The sequence below is a fragment of the Carcharodon carcharias genome, chromosome 16, assembly GCF_017639515.1.
Source record: "Carcharodon carcharias isolate sCarCar2 chromosome 16, sCarCar2.pri, whole genome shotgun sequence".
NCBI classification, from domain to species: Eukaryota; Metazoa; Chordata; class Chondrichthyes; order Lamniformes; family Lamnidae; genus Carcharodon; species Carcharodon carcharias.
Genome location: NC_054482.1, coordinates 104675869 through 104692510, shown reverse-complemented (window position 1 = coordinate 104692510; position 16642 = coordinate 104675869). Strand labels below are relative to the sequence as shown.

At 42.7% G+C, this 16642-nt stretch overlaps 1 protein-coding gene across 7 annotated transcripts in view; it reads left to right on the top strand.

Annotated features, from left to right (window-relative positions):
• LOC121288826 (volume-regulated anion channel subunit LRRC8D-like) overlaps window positions 1-16642 on the top strand; it is a 94532-nt gene that overhangs the window by 67139 nt on the left and 10751 nt on the right. The window lies entirely within an intron of this gene.

Genomic DNA, 16642 nt, shown 5'->3' with positions numbered 1-16642 from the left:
TTAGACTTCTTTTAGGAATATTTGTTGTCATCTATGAATCAGTGCCCTGTAGTTCATAAAGTCACTGTATGTTATGCCCGCTTCACTAATTATATCCCATTTAAGAGAATGTCTTTGGGGAACTACAACTGAATGGATGGAGGGTGCCGAGAGGATGATTCCCCTTGTCGGAGATAGTAGAACAAAGGAATACTGTTTAAAAATAAGGGGTCTCCCATTTAAGATGGAGATGAGAGTTCTTTTTTCCCTCAGAGTCGTTAGTATGTGGAATTCTCTTTCTCAGAGAGCAGTGAAGACAAAATTATTGAATATTTTTAAGACTGAGTTAGATAGACTCTTGATTAACAAGTGAGTCAAAAGTTATAGAGGGTAGACGGGAAAGTGAAGTTGAGGCCACAATTGGATCAGCCATAATCTTATCAAATGGTGGAACAGGCTTAAGGGGTTGAATGGCAGACTCCTCCTAATTCATACGTTTGGAGTGAGGAGGAGAGGGGTATAAATTGAGTGAATTCAATCTAATTGGAGATCTGTCTGGATTTAAAGAGGACAACCTAAATTAAAACATGCACCATCCTTGTGAGAGATCTTCTTTGGCTTTGCTGATGCTTATGTCTGCAGTTTGATCATGTTTTTTCCTGTGTGGGGTAGGTTGTATTTTCCTTTCCAAGTTCAACCCTACTTTTTATGTTTTTGCCAGCCTGTGTCCATTGCAATATCCCTTCCTATACCAGCTGTGCCCCTGTACCAGCTGTGCCCCTCTCCATCTCAGTATTGCTTTCTGTACCAGCTATACCCCTATCCATCTCAGTATCTGTCCCTGTGCCAGGTATGTCCCTATCCATCTCACTAGTCTTCCTTGTATCAGGTACGTCCCTCTCCATTTCAATATTTTTCCCTGTACCAGGTCTGTCCCTCTCTAGCGCAATATTCCTCCCTGTATCAGGCATGTCCCTCTCTATCCCAATATTCCTCCAGTTATTTCTCTCTCTCTCGCTCTCCATGTCCCTTTTCTACTGGATCTCATTCTCGCTATCTATCCTTGCACCTGGTATGTCCTTCACTATCTCCGTATTTCTTTCCATTCTATGTCATACGAAAATAGGAAAAGAACAGTAAAAGTGTGCATCTGATCTATCAAACATTCCCCATCTAATAGGTGGAGTAGCTTCATGTGGTGTATTTTCAATGTCTAGTTATGGTAACCCCTGAGAGAGGCTATTTAACAGAGGAGAAAAAGAAATTGTGACCGATTCAAGAAATATTACATGTTCAGTACAACGTAAGATAAACAGGTAACACTAATTTTGAATGGATAAATTGTACATAAGGAGAAAGTGCTGCTCTGCGTACAGCTCGAGAATATGAATAAAAGACATACCCTGTTGAAATCTTTATTACAAAAGGATAGGACAATGAAGTAGCTCTAAAGATTAGAATCTGAAAGGCATTAAGTTTAGTAGCTTAGTCCTTGAAAGTGCGTTGAGTCATGCATACTGTATCAATCTTTCTGATCTCTCATTATGTCAATGTTCATTTTAAATTATGTTCTCTTACATAATTAGTGCTTCGATGGAACATATTCAGCCAGTGCTGTCTCACACCAGTGTTGTCTCTCACCATCAACACTTGTTCATTTTACTTCAGCTTTGGCACCGCAGATGACCAGAAAATACTTGACCAAGCTGAAGATTGATTTGCCGACTGAGACCTAGTACATGGTCACATAAGATGTGCTTGGCTACGTTATGTTATGCTGGAAATTCTGGTGTTTATGTCAGTAGAATGAGGATTCTCATGACTATGGTTATAAATTCTTCATGAGCTGCAGATTTTACACAATGTGTATGACATTTTGTATTCTGGGCCACCAATGAAATTTATCATTGCCTCCTACAGCCAACTATTAAAATATGTTGCTGCATTTCAGATATCCCTCATTTTGCAGAGTTTGCTAACTTCGCGCAAGCTTGTGATCTGTGAAAGGGCTTACTTCCCTATCCGTGAGTAAGGCGCCTGAATGTCATAACCTTGTTCTCTTGTCTTTAAAAGTCAACCTGCTTCCAACCAATTTTAACTGGTGGTGAAGTTCAGTGTGGGTTTTCTTCAGATTGGATTGCATGGGCTGGTGAGAGTGTGAAGAAATGTATTTAATATTTCAGTATTTGGGGCTGTACAGCAAAGTGCAGCAATTCCAAGACATAACTGGATAGAAGATTAAACTTTGAAAAGGCTATTACTTTTTCCCTGATGGCAGTTAGTCAGATAATGCTGCAGGCAGGGCAGAGAGTACATTTTGATACTTGTTAGATATCTCTCCTGGAGTTTTGTATGTGTATGCTCTTGATTAATCTGAATGTAAAAATATTATCTTAGACCAAGCCATCAGAGCATCTGGATTGTGGTAGATTGCAACAGTAGTAATTAGTACCACAGGACTGATTTCCACTGAGAGTTGATAAGTAAAAAGTAATCAATTAACCTGGCTGTGGGAGTTAAATATATAAGCAATCAATCTCTCATTCTCATTCACTCATACCAGAAAGCAGATGAATGGGTTCAGATGTGGTGCTTTTGTCTCCTAGTTGAGGTATGTAGTGATTAATTTTGACTTTTCCAAATCATTCTAGTTGACACCATTCCTATAGAATAACGAAGGACATAGTTGTGATGGTGCATTATTTAAAAAGTCAGCACCAATTTTGGAGTTAGTTTAGAGTTAACTTGTTCCATGAATAATTTAGTAGAATGTGACTTTGAATTATTGGGCCCTGATTCACTGCTGTGCATTGTCGTTTGGTGAGTGTTGAAGTCTCTTGACTGCCACCATTTTAAAAATAAAATGGTTTCTGCCACTCTGGTTGCAAAATGATTGGACTAGTCATGGGTGGGCAGTTGGAGACTTCTGCCTGCCAGTTTTTGAGCCACCAACCCCCTTCCAAATCCTGGGTGATGTGCACGGGCAGTAGATGCCTGTGCTTTCTGCTGCATGACTGGGGTGTCCATGTCAATGGGGAAGGGGCAAGAATGTCAGTGGTAATGTTGAGGGCTCAGCTGCTTAGAAGATGATGGAAAACTGTGTTCAAAAAGAAAGTTTCTGCAATTCTAAGAAGGGAAATATATAAAATAGTGCAATAGATCATGATGTGGAATCAGTTTGGATGGAAGAAGTCACGAGTGGGGGGAGTCTTTAGGCCCCTGAAGAGCTGCCTCACTGTAAGACAAAGTATAAATCGGAAAATAATGGAGGTGTGTAAGAAGGGCACTACAATTGCCATGGGCGATTTTAATCTGCATATTGACTGGACAAATCCGATTGGCGGGGGTAACATGGAAGACAAATTTGTAGAGTGCAGCAGTGATTGTTTCTTTGTTTCTTAGAGCAATATGTTGTAGAACCTACCCGGAACAGGCTATTTTAGGTCTAGTAATGTGCAATGAGGTGGGACTAATAAGGGATATCGTGGTTAAGGATCCTCTAGGAGGTAGCGATCACAACATGGTAGAATTTCAAATACGGTTTGAGGGCCAGCAACTCTGGTTTCAAACCAGTGTTCTCAACTTAAATAAGGGCAATTACAGAGGTATGAAGAAAGAGTTGTCTAAAGTGGGCTAGGAAAATAGGCTAAGGGGAAGGTCAGTGGATGAGCAGTGGCGGATATTTAAGCAGATATTTCATAACACTCAGCAAAAATTTATCCCAGTCAAAAAGAAGGATTCAATGAGAAGGATGAACCACCCGTGGTTAAAAAAGATGGTCAGGGAGAATATCCAATCAAAAATTAAGGCATACAAAGCAGCAGAAACTAGTGGTAGGCCAGAGGATTGGGATTTTTTTATGAACCAGCAGTGGATGACTAAAAAGCTAATCAAGAGGTAGAAAATTAATTATGAAAGTAAAGTGGCAAGAAATATAAAAACAACCAGCAAGGGCTTCTATGGATATATTGAGAAGAGAGTAGCTAAAGTGAGCATGGGACCCTTGGAGGGTGTGACTGGAGAATTAATAACAGGGAACAGGGAAATGGCAGATAATTTAAACTAATATTTTGCATCGGTCTTCATGGTGGGGGAACACTGTAAACATCCCAAAGATACCAGATAAGCAAAGAGCTAATCGGAGGAAAGATGTTGTAACAGTCTTTATCATGAGGGACAAAGTATTTGATGAACTAATGGAACTAAAGGCAGACAAGTCACCAGGACCTGATGGCTTACATCCAATGGTTTTAAAGGAAGTGGCTGCAGAGATAGTGGAGGCATTGGTCGAAATATTCCATAAGTCTCTGGATTCTGGGAAAGTCCCAGCAGATTGGAAAACTGCTAATGTGACGCCCCTGTTCAAGAAGGGAGGGAGACAAAAAGCAGGAAACTATAGCCCAGTCAGCCTAATATCTGTCGTTGGGAAAATACTAGATTCCATTATTAAGAAAGAAATAGCAGGACATTTAGAAAAGCTTAATGTAGTTAAACAGAATCAACATGGGTTTGTGAAAGGGAAATCATGTTTGACAAATTTACTAGAGTTCTTTGAGGATATAACAAGCAGAGTTGATGAAGGGGAATCTGTAGATGTAGTGTATTTGGCTTTCCAGAAGGCATTTGGTAAGGTGCCACATAAAAGGTTATTGCACAAGATAGGAGCTCATGGTCTTGAGGGTAATGTATTAGCATGGATTGAGGATTGGTTAACACACACAAGACAGAGTCTGGATTAATGGGTCTTTTTCAGGTTGGAAAGACGTAACTATTGGAGTGCCACAAGGATCAGTCCTAGGGCCTCAATTATTTACTGTCTATGTTAATGACTTGGAAGAGGGGGCTGAGTGTAACATACCCAAATTTGATGACGATCCAAAAATAGGTGGGAGGGCATGTTGTGATGAGGACATAAGGAATCTGCAAGGAGCTATAGATAGATTGAGTGAGTGGGCAAAAACTTGGCAGATGGAGTTTAATGTAGGAAAGTGTGAGGTCAAGCACTTTGGTAGGAAGAATCAAAAAGCAGGCTATTATTTGAATGGAGAGAGGCTCCAGAAATGTGCAGCACAGAGGGATCTGGGCGTTCTTGTGCATGAAACAAAGTTAGCATGCAGGCGCAGCAAGAATTAAGAAGGCAAATGGAATTTTGGTCTGTACTGCAAGTGGGGGTTGAAGTATAAAAATAGGGGAGTCTTGTTACAACTGTACAGGGTGTTGGTGAGGCCGTACCTGGAATACCATGTAATTTTGATCCCTGTATTTAAGAAAAGATATACTGGCATTGGAGGCAGTTCAAAATAGATTCACTAAGCTGATTCCTGGGATGAAGGGGTTGACTTATCAAGAACGGCTGAACAAGTTAGGCTTTTATTGATTAGCGTTTAGAAGAATGAGGGGTGATCTTAATGAAATGTACAAGATTCTGAGGGGACTTGACAGGGTAGATGTTGAGATGTTCCTACTAGTGGGGGAATCTCAAACTAGGGGATGTAGTTACAGAATAAAACTGAGATGCAAAGGAATTTTGTCTCTGAGGATAGTGAATGTCTGGAATTTTCTACCCCAGAGAATTGTAGAGGCTAGATCACTAAAGTGTTTAAAGAGGAGGTAGATAGATTTTTAAAATATCGAGGAGTTCAAGGCTGTGAGGGCCTGGTACGGAAGAGGAATTGAGGCCTGGGGCAGATCAGCCAGGATCTTATTGAATGGCAGGGCAGTCTTGAGAGGCCGAATGGCCTACTCCTGCTCCTTTTCCTTATGTTCTTTCATGACTGCAAAGTGCCTCACAGCCAAATAATTATTTTGAAGTATTGTACTGTAGGGAAACGCGACAGCCCACTTGTTCACATTAACGTCTCTCTAACTGTGCTAATTAAGTAAAATGGCCACTCTCGCTCTTAGTAGTGCTGGTTGGAATATAAATGTTCGCCAGCAAACAGCAAGAATCCTCTTGTAATGCCAGCCTCTGAGAGGCCACAGTGTAGTTCTGTTTATCATCTCATCCAAAAGATGGCACTTCCTTGATACTACACTGATATTTCATAGAATATCTTCCCACAATACATGCTGACTTCTGTATGAAGCTATTTTTCATTGGATATCCCAAGCTTCCTAGTGAGTAACACTAGTTGTATTTTATAGATGCTGTATTCTGCTGCCACACAACCACCTCTGGCTAAAAAGTGTGGGAGGGGATCTACCCACGATCCTGACTGCTGGCCCACAGCAATTTTACGATGGGAGCAGTGTTAATTGCTTTAATGCAAGACTTCTGCCTCTTTCTCGGGAGGAAGTCCCGCCTTAAGAGCGCTGCTGGCCAATTGGATGTCTGGTAGCTCTGTAGTCCCAGCAGTGCCAACTAAAATTGCTGTGGGCCAGCAGTCAGGATCGTGGGTAGATCCCCTCCCACACTTTTTAGCCAGAGGTGGTGGTGCGGCAGCAGAATACAGCATCCATAAAATACAACTAGTGTTACTCACTAGGAAGCTTGGGATATCCAATGAAAAATAGCTTCATACAGAAGTCAGCATGTATTGCGGGAAGATATTCTAATGGCCACTGCCGGGACTACTGGCAGTCCCACCACACTGAGGGGCCCATTTACGTCTGGGATCGGGAGTGTTAGTGAGTGCGATGAACGAAGTGGCAGCACTGGGTTCAAGTGGCTAGGGGAGGGAAGGTGGCCGTGGTGGGGTGGGGGGTTGGGTGCCACCAATGGGCCCAGGGGATCAAAGAAGGTTTGCCCCCCCCCCGCCCCATCTTGCCCAACACCAGCCCAAACAGCTAATGCTACTGGGCTTCCTGCATGGTGTAGATCCCACTACATTGGGGAAAAGTGCTCTGTATGGTGTCTTGCTTTTTGGGGGCTAGTGGGGTGGCTGCAGGTGCAGAATAGAGTCGGTCCTGCCAACCTCGGACTCAGATCGGTGAGGAACATGGGCAGCTCCACGAGGGTGGGCTGTTTAAAAGCCATGTCTCAGTTCTGTGGGACTTCGTCCCAGTTATTTGGTTAAATATTAGGTCCTCTAACCCTCACCCCTTACAACCCCCCCCCACCCAGTCCCCATGCCCATATATGCCAACACATGCCCACTCACCCAGTAGCCTTATATCCTCCATGACAACCCATGCCTGCAACCATCTATATGGGCCCTTATAACCCCAATGCCAACTTAATGCCAACTCATGACAACCCATGCCACCAACTCACCACCCCTCACCCCACCATGCCAACTCACCCAGTATCCATCATGGGCAGACCTCAGGAGCCATGCTGAGATGAAATAAAATAAAATTCTCAGAGTGAACTCTGTAACAGATATTATAGAAAATTGCCCCATTCAATACATTTAAATCCCCTCAAGTCATTAATCCCTGATTAAAAACAACCATTTGTATTCAGAACCCCACATCAAAGACTTTAATAATTTAATAACCTGTCTGAGCTGTCAATCAAACTGTGAATTTACAACACCCTTCTGTGATAATGAAAGGTTGTAAAAAGTAGCCAAGCATTAATAATACTATATTGATAGCACTTAGGGTTATGTCACCAAACAGCTATTGAAACTGCTAGGGCAGATTTTTTTCAACTCACGCAGGCAGTTTTTCTAGTCATTTTAAATAAGTTGACAGCTTGACAGTTCTACAGTATCCACTCTTCAAGGGCATTTATGGTCTCTCTAAAAATTGGTAACACTCACTGTGGGATACGGTCCTTGCTCCAGTGAAAATGGGGTCTATTTGAACTCAGTGCTCCCTATTCTTCCCCCCACCTCCTTTTCGAAAATAAATTGTGTTGGAAATGTGGGCAGGACCTCTAGATCGTGGTCCTGCCTGCCGCTTTTAAAGATCCCTGGAGTCTCCATGACGCTGCAAAAATCCAGCTCAGCATTTCAGGTCTGTAACTCCGTTTCTCTCTCTGCAGATACTGCTTGACCTAAGTATTTCGAGCATTTTCTGTTCTCATTTAAGATTTCTAGCATTAGAGTATTTTGCTTTTGTAAAGAAACACATTGTTAGCTATCTTTCCTCTTACCTTCTGAGTAAAAGGTTGCCATTTTGTAGTTCATTTGCAGTTGACTAATTCATATGTTTGACTTTTCTTCGTTCTCCCAAATAATAACAATGATGATGAGTTTGTCACCCTTAGGGAAAACTATTTCATCCATAATCATCACTGAAGAAAATTTAACAATGGTTGTTTAAGGTGGTCATGCAGCTGCTTGCTATAATTATATAGGAATGCTTCTGTCTGCTTTTTATCCCAGCAAGACCAATGTACTTCAATGGCAACAGATTTTATACAGTCTACACCAACAATCTCTTCAATAGCACCTTCCAAACTCTCAGCCTCTGCTGTCTAGAAGGACATGGGTCAGCTGTGCCTGGGAACGCCATCACCTGCAAGTTCCCTCTAAGTCTCTCACTGTCCTGGAACTGTATCACAAGTTCCTTCTTTGTCACTGGGTCAAAATCCAGGACGTCCCTTCTATAAGCATTGTGTGTGCACCCCTACACCATGTGGATTGCAGCAGTTCAAGAAGGCAGCTCACCAATATTAATAGAATCCAAGCCAGTTGGTGAAGTCAAAACCAAGACCGAGTTTTTTTTTTACTGAGAGAGTTTATTGATTTTGTTCAGTCCACAGCTCTCCTCTCCCTCATTGTCCCAGCTGTCCCCTATTTATAATCTTTAAAAAATATATAAACTAATTGACAGCCCCTTAAAGAAGTACTGTGACAGAAAGACAAAACTTTAAAGGAAACTTAACAAATCAAATTAAAATGTTGTTTCTGGGGCTGATGATGCACTCCAGCTCCTGCGTTGTCCCCTATTATACTTTCTTGGAAACCAATTAAACAAATGAATTAACAGCCCCTTAAGGGGGCACTGTATCAAAACACAAAACTTTCAAAGGAAACTTATCAAAATAAATGGTGTTCCCTGGCTGAGGGGCACTCCAGACCCTGCGGCACCTACCAGTTGCGGAAGGCCTCAAACGTATTGGTGGACACCGCCTGCTCCCTCTCCAGGAATACCTGGACATGAACATAACCACAGAAGACGGCAGACAGTCGGGTCTAGTCCCCTAGTTATATGCTCTTTTGATTAAAAAACAATAATCCGTAAAATAGATTAACAGGGGTGACAAGCCCTTAAAGGGGCAAGACCCCTATTATTTGTTCAAAGTACTTAATTAAACAATGCCCTTCACCTGTGTACCTTAACATATAATTAACATACAATTAACAACCACCTACTCAAGGGCAAGTAGGGATGTGTAATATACACTGGCCTTATCAGCAATGTCCTTCCTCATCCCTTGAATGAATCAAAAAAAGTGTACTTCCTAAAGTGGTGAAGAGCAATACTGGAGGCCACCAATATGAGATAGTCACCAAAAATACCAGTAGATTAATTCAGAAGAGACTTCTTTACCCAGAAAGTGGGGAGAATGTGGAACTTGCTACCATTATAAGGGGAAGCTGGATAAAGGCACGAGGGAGAAAAGACTGGTGAGATTTGCTGATAGAATTTGGCGAGGAAGACTGGGAGGAGGCTCAACTGGAGTAGCAATGGCAGCATGGGCTAGTTGGGCTACCTAGCCTGTTTCTGTGCTCTATGTTCTATTTAACTATTTAATCTTGTATGCTTTTGAGATAATTCTTAAAATGCTATAGGAGTTTTATTTACTGCATCATCATATTGTGCCTAATATAAATGTCAGTCTCCTAAAATTCATTGGGGATATGGGACTCATGTTTTAAAACCCAGTTCTTGACTGCCATCTTGAATTATTGGTGGCGAGCATCACTATGAATCGGAGAATTGCAGAGTTCCTGCATATCATGTATCTTGCGTGGGAAATGCTGAGCCAGCAGACAGAAATGAAAACATGGAATGAAATGAAAAGGGAATCAAAAGGAGGAGGATTAGAGGATTATTTGAGAGATCAAAGGAAATATGCTATTAATTGGTTAGTGATGGACGCAATATGCAAACCCATTCTGACGGAGAGGAGAGACTAATAGCTGGAAACAAACACATAGCCAGCACGAAGATAGAGAAAGCCAGCAGCTTTAAAGGGATCCAGTAGCTGTACCACAGGCTTTCGGCATGACTGGATGTTTACTGCTGAAACCCTCCTCTGTGCCTTTGTTACTTCTAGAAGCAACTATTGCAACAGCTTCCCACCTTGCACATTTAGTAAACTTGAGCTTATCCAAAGCTCTGCTGCCTCTATCATATCTCATGTTTAATCCTGCTTGGCCATTTCCCTTGTGCTCAGTGATTGACAATGGCTCCCAGGCTGGCAAAGCTTTAACTTTCAAATTCATATCTTTGTATTCAAATTCATCCAAAGCCTTGTCCCTTTGGTATCTCTGTAAACTACTCCAGCCCTGCAGCCCTCCTAGATCTCTGTAGTCCTCCAATTCTGGCCTCCTGTGAAACCCCAATTTTCTTCGCTGTGCAGTGCCTTCAGCTGCTTAGGCCCTGAGCTCTGGCATTCCTTCCCTAAATCTCAGAATCACAGAATCCTAACGGCACAGAAGGAGGCCATTTGGCCCATTATGTTTGCACTCGTTCTCCAAATTAGCATTATGACCAAATTAGCATTAGTGCCATTGCCCTGTCTTTTCCTCATACCCTTGCACATTGTTTCTATGCGAATAATTATCTAATGCCCTCTTGAATGCCTCGATCGTACCTGCCTCCACCACACTTCCAGGCAGTGCATTCCAGACCCAAACCACTCATTGGGTGAAAGTTTTTTTTCTCATGTCACATTTGCTTCTTTTGCAAATCACTTTACATCTGTGCCCTCTCATCCTTGATCCTTTTACGAGCAGGAACAACTTCTCCCTATCTTATAGACTTTATAATATGCTCAAGAGAATCCGAGGCAGTAATTTGTATAAGTTGGATATGTTTGGTTCCGAAATGCTGGTCTCTTAAAATGATCCGCTGAAACATGTTGTGAAAATGGATTTTTTTTTAAATATTTTTGGGAATATGGTGGTATTCTGTAGAGAAGTGTGTGTGTGTGTGTGTGTGTGTGTGTGTGTAATTAAACTGGGAGAAGGTTAGTAAAGACGGTTTATCTGTGGGAACAGAGAGATGGAACAAAGCCACTAGATGCAAGCATTTGTAACGAGAAGCTATGGTGAAGTTGAATGTATGAGTAAGAAGGTTGGATTTTAAAATTTGCATTAGGTGATAGGTAAGAACTTGACTGTTCAGCTGTTAAATTTGAAAGGGAGTTTTGAAGTGACAAGGGACTTTTACAACTTACAAATGTTTCATAGGTAAACAAGGGAAGGCTATTAAATTTTATTTTGTCCAAAAGCTGAGGCGATAAGGCATGAAAGATTTTTTATATTTTGGAAAAATTGAGTTCAAAGACGTGCTTATAACAATGGAGTCGACGAGCAAAGGGGAAAAGGATATTTAAGGGAAGATGTTTAGCTGAGTTGTGTTGGCTGTGTGGGGGAGATGTCCTGAGACCAGCTCTGTGCTGAGAAAATGTTTGGATATGTTTGTGAATTTGAAGCAGCCATCCAGTGTGAAACCAGAAAAGTCTTTGTTTTCAGAAAGCAGTCTGTTTCTGAACCTTTAAATTTCCATAGCAGAGCGGAAGAGAGTGGGAAATTGTGTGGCATGCCTTTTACTAAATTGACAGCAATTTTGCCTTGGGTAATATTACTGGATTCTTATGGTTAAAAATCTATAAGAGAACTATTGCCAAGTAGTTCACTTGTGTATTTTGACCAAGTGGGTTTTTTTGGGGAAATGTTTTGTAAGACTGTTTAACTGTATAATTTTAATCTTGTGTGCTGAAGATTTTTTCCTCCTTGTTAAATAAATCATTTAATTTTAGAATCTTAAGTGTTACTGGGATTCTATGCTTCTGGGATTAGTAGTTTTCCCCTTAACTTTTATTTTGTAATTTAAAAACATGATCAGTAAGACAAGTTTCTCTCTGGGATTTGGCTTGCTCAGTGAATAACGTCAGCTGTGGTTGTAACAATATCAGGTAATGTCATCTTTTTGAAAATAAACAAAACTAAATAAAAGGTCAAGGGGGAACTGAAGAGGGAGGACGATAGTGTAAACATAAGCTGTTGGCAATTATTCAGCCTTTCCTCTGCAATGATATATTCATAGCAAATTACTTTTTAGTGAGAGACTATAGAATGCTAAAGCAAAAAGTTAACATGCAGGTACAAGAAGTAATTAGGAAAGTAAATGGAATGTTGGCTTTTATTGCAAGGGCGATGAAATATAAATGTAGGGAAATCTTACTACATCAGTACAAGATGCTGGTAAGATCACACCTAGTAAAAATACTGGGTAGCATTTGGTTTTCTTATCTAAGGAGAACAAAGAAAAGTACAGCATAGGAACAGGCCCTTCGGCCCTCCAAGCCTGCGCTGATCATATTGCCCGTCAACTTATATACTTGCCTTGGAGGAAGTTCAGAGAAGGTTCACTAGATTGATTCCTGAGATGAAAGTGTTGCCTTTTGAGGAAAGGTTGAAGAGGTTGGGCCTATACTCATTGGTGTTTAGAAGAAAAAGTGGTGATCTTATTAAAACATATGGAATTCTTAGGGACTTGGCAGGGTTGTCCCAAGAGGATCTTTCCCCTTGTGGGGGAATCTAGAAAGAACTAGGAGCATAGTTTCAGAATGAGGGGCCACATGTTTAAGACGGAGATGAGGAGGAATTTTTTCTTCTCATTGAATCTTTGGAATTCTCTTCTCCAAAGAACTCTGGGAGACCAAGTTATTGAATATATTCAACACTGAGATAGACAGATTCTTTAAATATAGAGGGTTATGTGGAACAGGCAGGGAAGTGGAGTTGTGGCCACGACCAGACCAGCCATGATTTATTGAATGGCAGAGCAGGCTTGAGGGGCCGAATGGCCTACTTCTGTTTCTTAAGTAGGAAAAATTTGTACACAGCAAGGTCCCACAAACAAATGTGGTGATAATTTATTTTAATGATGTTGTTTGAGGGACAAATATTGGCCAGGACACTGGAGAGAATTCCCCTGCTTGCCTTTCATACAGTGCCATGGTGGGACAGGCTGGGCTTTGGTCTAACATGTCATTTCAAAAGATGGCACCTCTGATCGTGCAGCATTCCCTCAGCAGTGCATTGGAGTATTAGCCTACGTTTTGTGCTAAAGTCTGTGGAGTGGGACTTGACTCTGCAACCCTTTGACCCAGAAGTGGGAGCACTAACACTGAGCCACAGTTAACACATTAAATACATAAATAAATCCCAAATATTAACACTTAATACATGGTAATTGGCTTTTGAATCACCACTATGTTTACTGTGACATGTTCTAACTAACAAAATAAGGAGTAAGTTATTGGTGTGCTAGATGACAAAATGTGCAGCATACTTCACTGATCTTGTCATCTCAGAATAATATGTGCCTCCATCTCTAAAGGGCTTTTACTTCAGTAAAGAGGCTTTTACTTTAACGAAAATAAAAATACCTGGAAAACTCAGTAGGTCTGGCAGCATCTGCAGAGAGGAACACAGTTAACGTTTCGAGTCCGCATGACTCTTTGTTTTGGATTTCCAGTATCCGCGGTTTTTTGCTTTTATCTGAGGCTTTTACTTTAGTTAAGTAATCAAGTTAAGAGACTTTACCCTGTTTACACTCAGTAATTGCAGCTAGATCAGTTCTATAATACTGGAATGTAGAATGTAAAATTGAGAGGGTTGGATCCCTGTGTTTGTATTGCTACAACCAGTAACCGTATCCCAATGATTTTTTCCACCCACGGTCGTTGACAGGGCCCTCAACCGTGTCCGGCCCATCTCCCGTGCATCTGCCCTCACGCCTTCTCCTCCCTCCCAGAAGCATGATAGGGTCCCCATTGTCCTCACTTATGACCTCACCAGCCTCCGCATTCAAAGGATCATCCTCCGCCATTTCCGCCAACTCCAGCATGATGCCACCACCAAACACATCTTCCCTTCACCCCCCCTGTCGGCATTCCGTAGGGATCGTTCCCTCCGGGACACCCTGGTCCACTCCTCCATCACCCCCTACTCCTCAATCCCCACCTATGGCACCACCCTATGCCCACGCAAAAGATGTAACGCCTGCCCCTTCACTTCCTCTCTCCTCACCGTCCAAGGACCCAAACACTCCTTTCAAGTGAAGCAGCATTTCACTTGCATTTCCCCCAACTTAGTCTACTGTATTCGTTGCTCCCAATGTGGTCTCCTCTACATTGGAGAGACCAAACGTAAACTGGGCGACCGCTTTGCAGAACACCTGCGGTCTGTCCGCAAGAATGACCCAAACCTCCCTGTCACTTGCCATTTTAACGCTCCACCCTGCTCTCTTGCCCACATGTCTGTCCTTGGCTTGCTGCATTGTTCCAGTGACGCCCAACGCAAACTGGAGGAACAACACCTCATCTTCCGACTAGGCACTTTACAGCCTTCCGGACTGAATATTGAATTCAACAACTTTAGGTCCTGAACTCCCTCCTTCATCCCCACCCCCTTTCTGTTTCTTTCCCCTTCCTTTTGTTTTTTCCAATAATTTATATAGATTTTTCTTTTCCCACCTATTTCCATTATTTTTAAATATTTTTAAATCTTTTATGCTCCCCCCACCCCCACTAGAGCTATACCTTAATTCCCCAACCATCCATTCTTAATTAGCACATTCGTTTAGATATATATGACCAAATTCAACACCTATGTGTTTTGTCTGTGACATCTTTTGATGATCTGCTTCTATTACTGCTTGCTTGTCCCTACAACCACACCACCCCCCTCCACTTCTCTCTCCCCATCCAACACCCCCCCCCACCCCCAACACACACACACACACACACCTTAAACCAGCTTATATTTCCCCCCGTCCTTGGATTCACCTAGTTCTGTTGAAGGGTCATGAGGACTCGAAACGTCAACTCTTCTTCTCCGCCGATGCTGCCAGACCTGCTGAGTTTTTCCAGGTAATTCTGTTTTTGTTTTGGATTTCCAGCATCTGCAGTTTTTTGTTTTTATAACCGTATCCCAATGACACCATTGTGGAGCCCACTTCTGAAGGTCCATTGGTAATCTGAATATTTACACTATGGAGCAGCATTGTTTGAGACAGTGCCATGTATTTGTCATGGGCTGGACTCTTGGTGTTAAAGGGTCTGTTTTCAAAGTCCAGTTTCCAGCCAATGAACGTTAAAGTTTTGCCTCATTAGATTACAGCAATAAGTTTTTACCGTTTTTTACTTAGGGCTACTATTCAAAAGTTTAAAAGCTGCCAGATAAAAACCTTGTCTTAGGCCATGGGGAGGATCACAGATTTACTGAGTTGCTGTAAGGCCTTTCATCTCATTTTATTTAGTTACCCTTCTCAGATGCCAGGATACCAACCCTAGATTCTTCCTATTGTCAGATTAGTTCAATGTCCTGGCCTTGACAACTCTTTCACTACTTCAGCTGTTGATGACTCTGTGTGAAGAAATGATTCCTGACATCTGGTTTAAACTAACCTTTCACAACTGTGCTTTTGTATTGACGTATGAAGTTTACTTTTGACTATCCTGTTAAGTATTCTGTGCATCTCCTATAAGGTCACCTCTCAGCTTGAAGTTCAAGGGCAGAATTTTCCGGTTGGTGTTCAGTGGCAGGCCCTGCATGTCCGGTGACGTCGGCTGAGCGTCCCAATGTCTCTCCGCGCCATCGCGATATTTCGCTGGGCGGGCACGCGATGATGTCCAACACGCGCCCGTCATTAATTAACAGGCCACTTAAGGCGCTTGACTCATCAGTTGACACCAATTTTTCGGCACCCGTGCAATCTTCGGGTCGGCGCAATGGGCAGGCGGGTAGGTCACATTTATATTAACCTCATCCACGGGTGGGATAACAGGGCTCACTGGGGTCGCAAGTGTGCATAGTCAAGTATTTATTTTTGAAACTTGCCTATGTGATCTACAGTACTTCAAAACGCATTCCAGTTGCTTTTTTTGTACTCTTAACCTTCAGGTCAGCACTCTTGGGCCTGCAGGTTTCAGGAAGCCATCCCTTAGCCTGGGAATGGGAACTGAACTGTCCACTGGAGTCAGCTCCTCTGAGGAGGAAGGGAGGGCTAGAAGGGGGAGCAGGCCAGTAATGCACATTCAGCCTCCAGGGGAGCCACCTTTGGGAGGACAGGCGCAGGCACCAGGGGCGCAGGGCCAAGAGGTAGCCCAAGGCGGAAGGGGCCGCAGAAGACGCCACTCTCCTGCTGCCAGGGTGTACAGGCAGCGAAGCAGCTACCTCACTATGTCTGAGGTGCAGCACCGAAGGAGGCTTCGTCTCTCAAGGGAGACGGTCAACTATATCTGTCAGATGATAGGGCCTGAGATCTCTGCTAACTGTGTGGGTGGGCACCCCATGTCAGTGGTCAAGCTGCCCTCAACTTCTACGCCTCTTGCTCCTTCCAGGGGTCGGTAGGTGATCTTTGCGGTGTCTCCCAATCAACTGTCCACACTTGTGTCAAGCAGGTTACAGACGCTCTGTTCAGGCATGCATTGACCTTCATCCGCTACCATTGGGACCAGGCAAGCCAGACACACTGAGCCAGAGGCTTCGCAGCAATTGCAGGCTTCCCCCGTGTCCAGGGTGCTATA